The sequence below is a fragment of the Mytilus galloprovincialis genome, chromosome 4, assembly GCF_965363235.1.
Source record: "Mytilus galloprovincialis chromosome 4, xbMytGall1.hap1.1, whole genome shotgun sequence".
NCBI classification, from domain to species: domain Eukaryota; kingdom Metazoa; phylum Mollusca; class Bivalvia; order Mytilida; family Mytilidae; genus Mytilus; species Mytilus galloprovincialis.
The window spans coordinates 65983930-65998624 of NC_134841.1; the positions used below are offsets into that span (position 1 = coordinate 65983930).

Here is a 14695-nt window from a genome sequence, read left to right on the forward strand (position 1 = left end):
AGTCTGTTTCCCGGCCGTTATTGAAATTCTTGACATATTTGTATATTCCGAAGGCATACTGGATGTTTTACGGAGGGGACCAACCTAGGGAGAGTCGCACAACAAACAGAGTATATATTCTCAAAGATAATGAGTGAGTGAACACAATCAGTACCATAATTTTTATATGTATAGTTAAAGTTTGATTTATGCGTTCATTTATTACTAGGAATTGTTAACAAAATCAAAATTTCGCGTATATATACATTGATTAATTTAAAACATAAATGTACACATGTGTGCTCTTTTCGATTCCTTTTCGTTTCTATTTAGTCCTTCTCGGTTCTTTTCGATAAATCGTCGGACCGCCAACATATTATCATTGGTTTCCTTTCCCTTTACTTTTATTCCCCTTATCGGAAAACAAAAACAGTGCGAGAAAGTAGACTTGATTATGTCTAATCAGATTGATGCAGTTATATGGTAATATATAATTTAATCAATAGACAATACCTAAATGCTGTTACCGGCCCAATAATATTCTCATTTAGAATTTCTATTGCATATTTTAAAAATGGGCGAGAACATGCCCAGAAATTCATAAATTTTCAAAAAGGTTCCTAGTCCAAATAAATTAATAATATTTTTTTTAAATATTTAAAATAGCATTCCATGACGTCATAATTATTTGGACTAAAGGGTTCTCAGCCATCATTGAATACTTTATAATTGAAGGGCTCCTTATGTTATTTATTTTTTTGAGATTGGGGCTGTAGGTATTGACTAGTCCAAATAATTATGACGTCTGGCTGAGACTACTATAACAGTAGTCTCAGCGTCTGGCAAGGCTATTTTATTATTTTTTCTGGGACGCCTTCCTACGGTACTAACTGAAAAACACAAAATATTTAAAAAATCAAAATAATTATGCATTCACTGTATATTCAAATTCAAATTCAAATTCAAATATTTTATTGGACAAAGCACATATGATACAATGCGTATTCCAAGATATAAACACATTAAACATGACAATTTATGCAAATACAACATAAAGAAAACATTTGAAGTACCAATTATATATATAATATCACAGTATTACATAGTATTATACTTATGGTAGACCAACTGACATTAGATTATTATTACAAGCTTCAAAAGCTTGACTTAAATAACTACATATTTGTCTGGTGTTAACTAGATTTACTGGGTTAAGTAAATAGATCGTTGATTTAATATCATCATCATTATTAAGGTTTTTGAATATATCAAACTTCTCTCGAAGGTCTTTATATAGAGGACAATGTAAAAGAAAATGAACTTCATCTTCCACTTTATCTTTACAAAGTTTGCAGTATCTTTCACTTGCTAAAATTTTTGGTTTGCTATACCTCCCAGTTTCAATTGCAAGTGAATGTGCACTTATTCTAATTTTTGTAAGCAGTGACCTATCATATTTTTTAATATCAAATCTTAAGTAAGCTTTCAAGTCAAATGATGAGCACATTTTACTATAAAATCTTAGTTTACCTGTGTTATTAGATTTAATATTCTCAAGTTGACCCAAAATCTTGCATTTATAAAAGTTTTTCAGTGAGTCCTCAAACATATTATGTGATATTTGAAGTGAATCAAAGTTGATTAACTTTTTTAGTTTATGTAAGGACTGTACCCAGCAAGCGCTCTTTTGTGTATACAGTTTTTTATCTTCAATGAATGCAGATTTTAATAGAACAAATTTTGGGTTGTTTCCAACTTCAATGTCAGTTAATCTAGCATAGTATTTAAACATTAGTTTATATGATATAAAACACACTGGATATAGCTCAAGTTCTGTACGTAAAGCTAAATTGGAAGCCTTACCATGAACACCAAGAGCATTTTTCATAATCATATTCTGAACCTTTTCAAATGGTAGTTTATCAGCAGTGTCAAGATTTATATTAAAATCTGAGATCCAAATTTCAGATCCATAAGTCATAATTGGTGAAATTAATGAGTTGAAAAGTCTTACCCATTTTTCCACTGCAATACAATTAGAATATGGTAATTTTGATTTCAAGGCGAAATATTATGGACCATAATTTGCTATTGGGCTCGTTTCCTATAACGATAGAAAAGTGATAAAAATGTGTATTACTGTAAGAAAAGTTGTAACTACATCTAAAGATGCCTTAATTTTTATCAACATACAAGTGTATGGTACTCTTCCCTAGAAAAAAAAATGACATTAACAAATTTCAAAGATTATACGACCTTATTTTTGTGTCGTTTCTCACGTTACTTTTCGCTTCCTAAGTGCATAACGCTGACTGATTTATAGATAATCGTCACCGGCAAATTGGTTACTTTTGCTTTCAAATAATAAAGAACATCCACCAATAAGAATAGTCAGAAGAAAATGATGAGAACTATAAGTATTGTAGGTGTAAGAACACTAGCGTTACTTTGGTTTCCGATTTCGTAACACAAATTTTAGATGATGTAATCTGCTTTGTTGTAATAGAATTCTTTATAACAATATGCAAATATGAACTCTCGCGAGGTGTTCAAACAGGTAAATCAGAGATGATATACATTCTAGTTTTGTTCTTCGTAATGATAAAGTGCCAGTCTTTTTAAGAATCAGGCAATTTAGGTAAAAATTAAAACATGATTAGAAAAAACCCACCGAGCTAATCATGCTATTTAATACTAACCATCATCCTGAGTTAAAAAGTATTAGTCTTTCGTTTGTGTTTGTCTGGTAATATTAAATAACTTGGTTAGAAAATTGGTTAGAATGATAACAAATTAAAGAGTTATCTCCCCTTATTTATTAATTTCTAGTGCATTATAACCAAATTGTATCTTCTATTACCAGAACAGAAAATGGAAATGAATGTTATTTTTGTGCATAACCACATATTATGAACTGAAATCAATGTCAAATAGGGTGGGTTTTTTTGGTCATGTTTTCACCACTGCCTGATTCTTAGGCAGACTGGCACTTAAGTTAGAAAATGACGTTATCGTTATGTGTTGCATTTCACACGAAACAGAAGTCCAGTTATTTCCTTTTTTTTATTAAAATTGTTTTTGTCGTTAAGTTCTAATAATTTCCGGTCATACGTGAAACATGTGATTAACATGTGATCATGCCCTTACGGCCGGATATATGAAATACTAGGTCTAAACATCGTTTTTGTTTCCAACAGGATGTTAGCAAACATAATCTGTAGACTTGTTTTGTCTTGTTTAAAAAAGGAAAATACAATTTTAAAAGAGATTGCGCCGGGGGTCTTTTATTTTTCTTATGTGCATAATGTTACATACGATCTTGTGTGAAAATAAATGCCCAATGACTTGACAAAAATTGATTTCAGATTTGACAGACGTTATAACACACTTCGTTTCTGGATAACGATGTAACGGGTCCTTGGAAAATTCAATCGACATTACGTCTCTTAACATTGTGCTCGTTGGATTGATTTTGCTTCAGCAGTAAATATTACTGGATATTTTAGGTGAATAAAGATAATTTAATAAAAAATACATGTTAATATACCGTTACACTTGCCCAGGAATGTACAAAGTTGGTATCTTTGTCACAATTTTAAATCATTTTTTTTATTCATGTTCTGCAAACACTTTTCAGAAACGCAATAAACTTGTCAAAGGAGAAGTAAACTTTTACCATGCATGACTTCGTCTTGAAAGGAAGTACTTTATTGATTTTAGCCCACTAAAGTAGGTTAAAATGTGGAAACCATGTAGATGGTGTACAGGTCACAAATATCACATGGTGCCTATTTTAAAGATTTTAATTCCAAGTTAAAAGTTTTTTTCTTTACTGGATTTAAAGAATTTTACATTGCCAATGATTTGGAATAAATTGTATATAACTGGAATTTCAAAACCAAATATAAATACATTTTTTTGGCTAAAACATCAAGATACAACGATTATGGTATCCTGTATCAATGAAGAAAATATGGAAATTTCTGAATAAATTGTACTAATTGTTTTCAAAACAAGCACATATTTAGGAGTTTTATAATACTATTACATTTAAGATGGATTTTAAGAAAAAGTATACTGTTCAGATTATTTTAAGCAGATTTTGCAATAAAATAAAACTAAAAAAATGCTTTCGGTTTCTTATGGTTTCCTGTCACGTTTAAAAAAAACTTGAATTTAACATTGAAAATAGATTTTAAATATTAACATGAAACAAGTAACACTAGTAATGGTGTTCATTTATGTCTTTTGAAATATATTGTGCAAAATAAAGAAAATAAAGATTGGTTTCCTGTTTGGTTTCCTGTTTGGTTTCCTGTCACATAAACGGTGAATCAAAATGTATTAATTTTTTCTTGAAAAACTCAATTGTTCCATTAATACTATTCTAACACCAACACAACCCACAGAATAAAAGTTCAAGTTTTAGAACTTATAAAAAAGGATACAAAAAGAAACCATTTTTAGGCCGAATACCAAATTATGGTCCATATTTACTTCTACGGTTTTACAGCAACAATTAATTATTTGGATGTCTTCTCCTGCAAACGGAACTTGTCAGAAACATATATAGCAGAATCTTCAGTTTGTTGAAGGATTTGTTATCCGACAGAAACCGAACCATACAATAATTCTGATAGTCTATATACAAATATACAAAACATATATTTCTCATGTGAATCTATGACCTTGTCATTAGACCAAACTGTTGAAGTACCAAATAATTATACAATATTACGTCAAGGTCAGGAAAATATAAACTTTTAAAGTTTTTTGTATGAAGCCGAGAAAATGGGGAAGGGCGAGGTTCTACTTTTGACCCCTGGATCCATAACTTGGCATGGTGTTAACTTTAAATTAAATATCAAGTCAATATTTTCAACCAAGGTGGCCGAGTGGTCTTAAGTAGTTACTAATGTAATCACTAGCAAGTCAACACTGAGGTTGTTTTTATTTAATTTTCATGCCCCACCTACGATAGTAAAGGAGCATTATGTTTTCTGGTCCGTTCGTTTGTGACCGTCTGTACCGCTTCAGGTTAAAGTCATAAGAAACCTCAAATAAAAAAAAAATATGCATATGTTTTTTTTTATCACTAAATGGATAGTTTTTATTATACAACTTATGTAAATATACTTTTTTCTGAGGAAAATTCTTTAATTTGTCCACATTTAGAAGAAGTTCACTTATCAGGAAGCAATTCAGGAATCAATTTGCCGACATATTTTCCGTATATATAGTGACCTGAGCGTAACCCTCCTCGTAAAAATCTGGCAATCGCAATAAGCATGGATCTGTCATTAAAATAAACAATTATCTGATTGTACATGTTAAACACATGCTCAATACCCATGCTTTTTGTTATTTGTTTACTATAAGGTGACAATCGGTAAACTTCAGCTTCAAAACACGGCATTTAATGAGCAGCCATATTTGTTAAATCATAACAGACGGAGAGAAAAGAAAATGATGATTAAACGATATATTTGCGTAAAAAATGAGAAATTCGTGCACAGAGGACTCAGTTTGTGATATACAGTCAGAGCTCAGACATAAACAAGTCCATTTTTGTTTTTGACTTAAAGAAGTTAAAACATGTATTTATTATAAATTTTCAATTTTAGACTTATTTAAGTCAGAAAATGACAGACTTGTTTAGGTCTATTTATGTTGATGTAAAAACTTAATATTACTTGGTGGCCAAAGTACACCACCTATTACAGCAAAATCCTGTCTGAGAGTTCACAAGGACTTGAGCTATATATATTTAATTATTTAATTGAACATCCTTACTAAACACAGATGTTTTACCTCATTTAGTGTGGTTCCAGGTGGTTGTTTTGTAAGGTTACATTGTAATTAACATTATCTCCGATTTTTTAGACTCCCATTCATATTTTTCTATTAAAGGCAAAGCATTCTCTTTCAATGTTGTCATTATTTGATTTAGATGCATGACCTTTTTATAAATATGCGTGGGTCTTGAAGTTAACCAATTTTGATAACTTATCGACTTGTAGGAGTCGATAGTTGCAACTTTTTGATTCTTGTCAATTATTTCTTGCTTAACAGTATTTCACTTATTTAAGTCTTGCATTAAAGGGAGAGTCAGACAAATCTTAAAACTTACAAATTTAGACCTCTATGAGTCAAAAGCAGATTCAGACTTATTTATGTCTGAGCTCTGACTGATACATGTATATATACTGGTACATGCATTGGTTCAAGAATTGGATAAACATTATTTTTCACCACTCACTCGTTTCATATGACTTTAAAGTTTTTGGTCAAGATAGTTTTTGATAAAGCTGAAGTCCAATCAACTTGAAACTTAGTACACATGTTCCTTATGATATGATCTTTCTAATTTTACAGCCAAATTAGACTTTTGACCCAATTTTCAAGGTCCGCTGAACATAGAAAATGAAAGTGCAAGTTTCAGGTTAAAGTTTAAAGTTTAAGTCCAATCAACTTGAAACTTCGTACACATGTTCCCTATGGTATGATCTTTCTAATTTTTATGTTGAACTAGATTTTTTTACCCAATGTCACGGTCCATTGAACATTATAGTGCAAGTGGGGCATCCGTGTAATTTGGACACATTCTTGTTTGTACATAAATTAGGTGGTTACTTTTCTTGTTTGACTTGTTTTTTCATTGATTTTTAGGGCCTTTCATAGCTTACTATGCAAACTTTGTTATTTGGTCTCTTGCAGAGAGTTGTCTCATTGGCAATTAACCACATTTTTAGCTCACCTGGCCCAAAGGGCCAAGTGAGCTTTTCTCATCACTTGGCGTCCGTCGTCGTCTGTCGTCATCGTCTCTGTCGTTGTTAGCTTTTACAAAAATCTTCTCCTCTGAAACTACTGGTCAAAATTGAACCAAACTTGACCAAAATCATCATTGGGGTATTTAGTTTAAAAAATGTTTGGCGTGACCCGGTCAACCAACCAAGATGGTCGCCATGGCTAAAAATAGAACATAGAGGTAAAATGCAGTTTTTGGCTTATAACTCAAAAACCAAAGCATTTAGAGCAAATCTTACGTGGGGTAAAAATGTTTATCAGGTCAAGATCTATCTGCCCTGAAATTTTCAGATGAATCGGTCAATCAGTTGTTGGGTTGCTGCCCCTGAATTGGTAATTTTGTGGAAATTTTGCTGTTTTTGGTTATTATCTTGAATATTATTATAGATAGTCTGATAGAGATAAACTGTAAACAGCAATAATGTTCAGCAAAGTAAGATCTACAAATAAGATCTACCGAAATGGTCAATTGACCCCCTAAGGAGTTATTGCCCTTTATAGTCAATTTTTAACAATTTTCATTAATTTGGTAAATTTTTAACAAATATAGTTCTCTATTACTAATGGGCAAAGTTCATTATAGATATAATTGTAAGAACTTCAAACACATCACCATCACCAAAATACAATTTTGTCATGAATCCATTTGTGTCCTTTGTTTAATATGCACATAGACCAAGGTGAGCGACACAGGCTCTTTAGAGCCTCTAGTTTTTTATATCATGTTATCATCATGATCATGGATAAAAACAATATTTGTATGCAAGCTGATCTTTTAAATACATCATTCTTTCAGAACACAGGGCATGCATTTCTAAAAATTAATTCTTTACACTGTCCTTTTTTTTCATGTTGAAATGTAACACTTATCTTGCATGTCTGAAGTAAGGAACCTGTGGGATTTTTTTTTGTTATTTCAGCTTTACTTAAGCAGGTTTTTTGTTGTTGCTAATAGTATATCTTTTATTTTTGCACTGGTCACTTTTGGATCCATCAATGTCTATTTTGATAACTTAAAACTACATTCTGTCTTTCATATGGGCATTCATATCACATATAAATTTATACTGTTAATTGGAAAGTATTAATATCTCAAAATTTAAACCATAAGGAAGGTGTTTTTTTAGGGGGGGCTTAAAAATAAAAATCTATCTGAAGATTACTTATCAACAAAAACATTGGAAAAAATCTCTTTTTAATATAAACAATTTAATATAAGTAATTTAATGTAGTATTTCAGTTGCAACAAATAAAACGAATAACATAATTCTACAATGGTTCTTCTTATTAACAATATGCTACTTTTTAGCTCACCTGGCCCAAAGGGCCAAGTGAGCTTTTTTCATCACTTGGCGTCCGTCGTCCTTCGTCCGTCGTTAGCTTTTACAAAAATCTTCTCCTCTGAAACTACTGGGCCAAATGAAACCAAACTTGGCCACAATCATCATTGGGGTATCTAGTTTAAACAATGTGTCCGGCGACCCCGCCAACCTACCAAGATGGCCGCTACGGCTAAAAATAGAACATAGGGGTAAAATGCAGTTTTGGCTTATAACTCAAAAACCAAAGCATTAAATGCAATCCTGACATGGGGGGTAAAATTGTTTATCAGGTCAAGATCTATCTGCCCTGTAATTTTCAGATGAATTGGACAACCCGTTGTTGGGTTGCTGCCCCTGAATTAGTAATTTTAAGGAAATTTTGATGTTTTTGGTTATTATCTTGAATATTATTATAGATAGAGATAAACTGTAAACAGCAATAATGTTCAACGAAGTAAGATTTACAAATAAGTCAACATGACCGAAATGGTCAATTGACCCCCTAAGGAGTTATTATCCTTTATAGTCAATTTTTAACAATTTTCATAAAATTTGTAAATTTTTAACTGGATTTTTGTGACAAATATGTTGGTTATTGATTTGGGTATGTACGGCGGGCGGTCGGCAATCAAATGTTGTCCGTGCATTAACTCATGAACCGTTCAACCAAAGGTCAAGTTCAATAATGGCGATTTTGACTTTTACCGTTCAGGAGTTATGGTTCTTGAAAGATTGAAAAATGGAGTTTCCAGTCGTGTCCATGCATTTACGCATGAAATGTTCTACCTAAGCTTCCCAAATTTTAATATGTTAATAGTTACTGATGACAAAATGGAGGTCAAGTTCAATAATGGCGATTTTGACTTTTACCGTTCAGGAGTTATGGTTCTTGAAAGATTGAAAAATGGAGTTTCCAGTCGTGTCCGTGCATTTACGCATGAAATGTTCTACCTAAGCTTCCCAAATTTTAATATGTTAATAGTTACTGATGACAAAATGGAGGTCAAGTTCAATAATGGCGATTTTGACTTTTACCGTTCAGGAGTTATGGTTCTTGAAAGATTGAAAAATGGAGTTTCCAGTCATGTCCGTGCATTTATGCATGAACTGTTCTACCAAAGCTTCCCAAATTTTGATATGTTGTTACTGATGACAAAATAGAGGTCAAGTTCAATAATGACGATTTTGACTTTTACCGTTCAGGAGTTATGGTTCTTGAAAGATTAAAAAATGGAGTTTCCAGTCATGTCTGTGCATTTATGCATGAACTGTTCTACCAAAGCTTCCCAAATTTTGAAATGTTGTTACTGATGACAAAATAGAGGTCAAGTTCAATAATGACGATTTTGACTTTTACCGTTCAGGAGTCATGGTTCTTGAAAGATTGAAAAATGGTGTTTCTAGTCGTGTCTGTGCATTTTCTCATGAACCATTCAACCAAAGCTTTTGAAATTTTTATATGTTGTTACTGATGGCAAATTAGAGGTCAAGTTCAATAATGACGATTTTGACTTTTACTGTTCAGGAGTTATGGTTCTTGAAAGATTGTGAAATGGCGTTTCCATTCACGTTGTTGCATTTACTCATGAACCATTCAATCTAAGCTTTTCAAATTTTAAGATGTTGATACTGATGACAAAATGGAGGTCAAATTTGATATTGACGATTTTCACTTTCACCATTCATCAATAATGGTTCTTGTGATATTGCCAGGACACAAATAAACATTAATAAATCCGGTTTGCTGTCGTTGTGACAGCCTCTTGTTACTAACATTTTCCACTGAAACGACTGGGCCAAGTTCATTATGAATAGAGATAATTGTAAATTGCAAGAATATTCAGTAAAGTAAGATGTAAAAACACATCACCATCACCAAAACACAATTTTGTCATGAATCCATCTGCTTCCTTTCTTAAATACTCACATATACTTAGGTGAGCGACACAGGCTCTTTAGAGCCTCTAGTTTTATTTGAGTCTTGAAGAGAGAGCATGGATAGGGGTGGAGGGAGTCAGTTTAGGGTTCAGGGTTCTCACTAGGAATTTTTCATGGTGAGTTCAGTGACTCATCAGCTTTAGAAATGGTTAGTCCCAATAGATTTTGATAAGTTCTGGATGCATGTAATTAATTGTGTCTTTTATACAATGAAATATATAAAAATTAAACTAAAATGACGTGTGTTGGTTAGGTTGTTGTCGAGCCTGCAACTTTTGTTGCAGAAAGCTCGACATAGGGATAGTGATCCGGCGGCGGCGGCGGCGGTGTTAGCTCACTTCTTAAAAGCTTTATATTTTAGAAGGTGGAAGACCTGGATGCTTCATACTTTGTATATATAGATGCTTCATGTTACGAAGTTTCCGTCAGTCACATGTCCAATGTCCTTGACCTCATTTTCATGGTTCAGTGACCACTTGAAAAAAAAGTTCAATTTTTTTGTTATGTTGAATTCTCGCTTATTATAAGTAATAGGATAATTATATTTAATATATGCGTTCCTTGCAAGGTCCTCATGTCTGTCAGACAGTTTTCACTTGACCTCGACCTCATTTCATGGATCAGTGAACAAGGTTAAGTTTTGGTGGTCAAGTCCATATCTCAGATACTATAAGCAATAGGGCTAGTATATTATGTGTATGGAAGGACTGTAAGGTGTACATGTCCAACTGGCAGGTGTCATCTGACCTTGACCTCATTTTCATGGTTCAGTGGTTATAGTTAAATTTTTGTGTTTTGGTCTATTTTTCTCATACTATATGCAATAGGTCTACTATATTTGTTGTATGGAATGATTGTAAGGTGTACATGTCTAGCGGGCAGATGTCATGTGACCTTGATCTCATTTTCATGGTTCAGTGGTCAAAGTTAAGTTTTTGAGTTTCGGTCTTTTTATCTAATACTGTATGCCATAGGTCAACTATATTTGGTGTATTGAAATATTTTATGATCTTTATGTCAGTTGCGCAGGTTTTATTTGACTGTGACCTCATTTTCATGGTTCATTGCACAGTGTTAAGTTTTTGTGTTTTGGTCTATTTTTCTTAAACTATAAGTAATGGGTCAACTATATATGTTGTATAGAAACATTGTTAGCTGTACATGTCTGCTTGGCTTGGTTCATCTGACCTTGACCTCATTTTCAAGGTTCATTGGCCTTTGTTTAGTTATCTTGGTTAATGAAGAGTTTATGTGACAGTTGTAATAAAGCTTAGCTTTATACTTAGGACTATCAACATAATATCAATGATTAGTATAGAAGGCGAGACATTTCAGTGTGTGCACTCTCAGGGGCGTAGCTAGAAAGAAACAATGTGCAAGCAACTCCCGCAGAGCGGAGCGATGCGAAAAACATTTGGGACCCTTTTATGCAGAAAAATGTTTTTTTTTCGGTTTTCAGTCATAGGACGGTTAAAAGAGGCGCTATATGTAGTCAGAACTTATAAAAAAATATGATTGTAAAACTATTAATAAATCTTCTGAATAGAGTAACACATAAACAAAACATATTTGTGATACAGAATTTACTCAAAATCGTCAAAAATCTCCTCTTCGGGTCTAGGCAGAAACAAACTTCTCTATTACTTTGTCAATATTATTCACACTGAAATGCCGATGAATACGCAGTAACTGTATGTCGTTGTTCATTGTTATTTGTTGATCGTACATTTGTTTTCAACATACGTAGTACACTGATAGATCTCCATGGTAGCACTCGCAAGATGTTATAAACCAGCGTACATGTTCGGTATCGAGCGACCTCCCAATTAAATTCGTCAAAATTACATGCCAGGTCAGTTTCGTATGTCTCAGACAATGTTGAGATTTGTTCGTCTGTTATATTTCCTACAACACGATGAAGCAGATACAGCACAAAGAAGCGATTTTTTTATAACACTAGACGCGATTCCCCTCTCCAGTTCCCTTATCATATGGTCTATGAACGCTAAAAATAATGAAACTTTCCAATACTGTGTTTGCAGGGTGATTGGCTCCGGTAGTCTGCCGACCACATCGCCTCGGTATATTTTCAATTATATCGATCGAAGGGACCTGATAATTCTAAGGGAGCTACCATTTGATTTTTATGGGGGGGGGGGGGGGGGTGGCTAGGATGAAATTTGAAAAAAATAGGCAGGACAGGAGTTTTGAGTAAAAAAAAAAGGCAGGATGAGACGCTTTGCCAAAAAAAAAGGCAGGATGACAATTTAGGTAAAAAAAGTCAGGATAAACTAATAAAAAAAAGGCAGGACCGGATAGAGTGAAAAATAAAAATGCAGGACAGAGATTACAACTAAAAAAAAATGCAGGACAAAATTTTTCATCCTAGCCCCCCCATAAAAATCAAATGGTAGCTCCCTAATGCCGATTGGTACATCTCATTCCAAACTGATGAACCGTACACTGTAAAATGTGCTCCAAAACTACATGTCTTAGACTGAGTATTACAAATTCATATCTTGTAAAAGATACAAGTTACTGTCCGATTTTGCCATCATCTCCAATAAAACTTTTATTTTGAAACCAAATGCCGTTATTTAATGATATTTCATCAATTAAAAAAGTGACAACATACGTGTTTCCTTTAACATTCAATTTATAAATTTTTAATTTGCCATTATTTTTTTTTGCATGCCGAATCGATGTGCACGCAACTGCGTGTTAGCGTATAGGGAGCTACGCGCCTGACTCTTGTTTTTATTATATCAATAAAAATCTTCTTTCTGGATTTATCAATTCTTGGTGTATAGGGCCACATTAAAAAATGTTGGTTTGTCAAAACTAGAGTGCCATAAACACGATTGGGTTAGTATGTAGGTTTTTTGTTGTTGTTTAATTTCGACTGTCACTGTTATCTTGCTAGATGTTAAAAAGAGCACTCATATTGTTTTTTTGTTTATATTGCAGGTTGTCAGTTAATTATATAAATGAAAAGGATGAATGTGACACAAAATTGACTGATGTTTATGAGGCTTGCATAGCCTTCTATTCCTTGAAGAAACAAACACCTCCCAGTAAAGACTTAATCGGTAAGCTGATACCCAGAATTTTTGGTGTCAGTTCTATTAACAAATTTGATAAGAGATACCAAAAAAAAATTGTTGTATACAAACATCTTAAAGTGAGGCCTCAAAGGGACAGTCCTGCAATTATTCCAGCTCACTGTTCAACTGTTGAAGAAAATATTGCATATACATTAAGATGCCCTTTACCAACTGTTGTTGATGATGAACAACAATTTTGTGATGTTACCTTTGGCAAAGACGACACATGGTTGACAATTAACAATATAGATTTCAAAACTGGATATCCACTGCAGATAAACCAGAAAAATGTGGATGGTATGCTTAAAGTCATATGTTCCCTTAAACTTTGTACTGGGATTAAAAATCAAGCTGTAATTATTTCAAATGCATTTTTTACGGAAAATTGTTGTATGTCGAATGACCCTGGTAATTGTTACGTAACACAGAGATCAAAATCCTGTAAAATTTTGATAAATTGGACAGCAAAAAGTATTACTTGTCACACGTGTGAAGATTCATATAATAAAACACAATCAAAGAAAAAAAGCAAGGAACCGGTTCATGAAGATGAAGATTCAAATAATAAAACACAATCAAAGAATAAAAGCAGGAAACTGGTTCATGAAGATGAACATTCATATAATAAAACCCAATCGAAGAATAAAAGCAGGAAACGGGTTCATGAAGATGAACAGTCCTATAATAAAACCCAATCGAAGAATAAAAGCACGAAACTGGTTCATGAAGATGAACATTCATATACTAAAACACACTCGAAAAATAAAAGCAAAAAACGGGTTCATGAAGATGAAAATAAATCCCAATTGAACAAAAAGAAAAAATGTGGGCCAGAAAGACAAGTTGTAACAGAAATAACAAATAGTGAAAATTGTATTGAACCTGGATCTTTGGAATCTGTGCCTGGTAATACAACTGTAACAATTCAAAATAATGATAAAGAAGCCTTGGGAAAATCTTGCCCACTTTCAGAAGAGGATAAATCTATTCCACTTTCAGAAGAGGATAAATCTATTCCACTTTCAGAAGAGGATAAATCTATTCCACTTTCAGATGACGATCATGAACAAATTTTGAATTTAGTTTCAAAAATGGATGTTCCCGAAAATTTTGCAATACTATTGAAATCACAACTAAATAACTGCAAGAAAGGTACAGATATTCGTCAGAGAAGGTGGGACCCTAAAATAATTAATTTGTGTCTAACTCTTTTTAGAAGGTCTCCACAAGCATATTATGACCTTAAAAATTCTGGATTTCTTCAATTGCCATCAAAACGGTTACTGCAGTATTATTCTGAGAAACAAACTCCTTGATCCAACCACGGAAATCTTACTTGAATGATGAAAGAATTGGAAAAACAAAACATTTCTGAATTTGGAATACATGGAGGAATAATACTTCATGAAATGTCTATTCAGGATGACCTAATACTTCAAAATCTGGTGATTCATGGAATATTATTGGTTTTGTAGATATGGACACAGCTAACAATTTATACATTGACATAATTTGTAAAAAAAAACAACAACTGAGGAGTGTTAT

The 14695-nt window shown here is 32.9% G+C and overlaps 1 long non-coding RNA gene across 1 annotated transcript; it reads left to right on the plus strand.

Annotated features, from left to right (window-relative positions):
• Positions 1-375: 375 nt before the first annotated feature.
• On the plus strand, positions 376-14661 carry LOC143072724 (uncharacterized). Its single transcript, XR_012977284.1, has 2 exons — positions 376-462; positions 13014-14661. It is a non-coding gene; the product is annotated as an uncharacterized LOC143072724 (long non-coding RNA).
• The last annotated feature ends 34 nt before the right edge of the window (positions 14662-14695 follow it).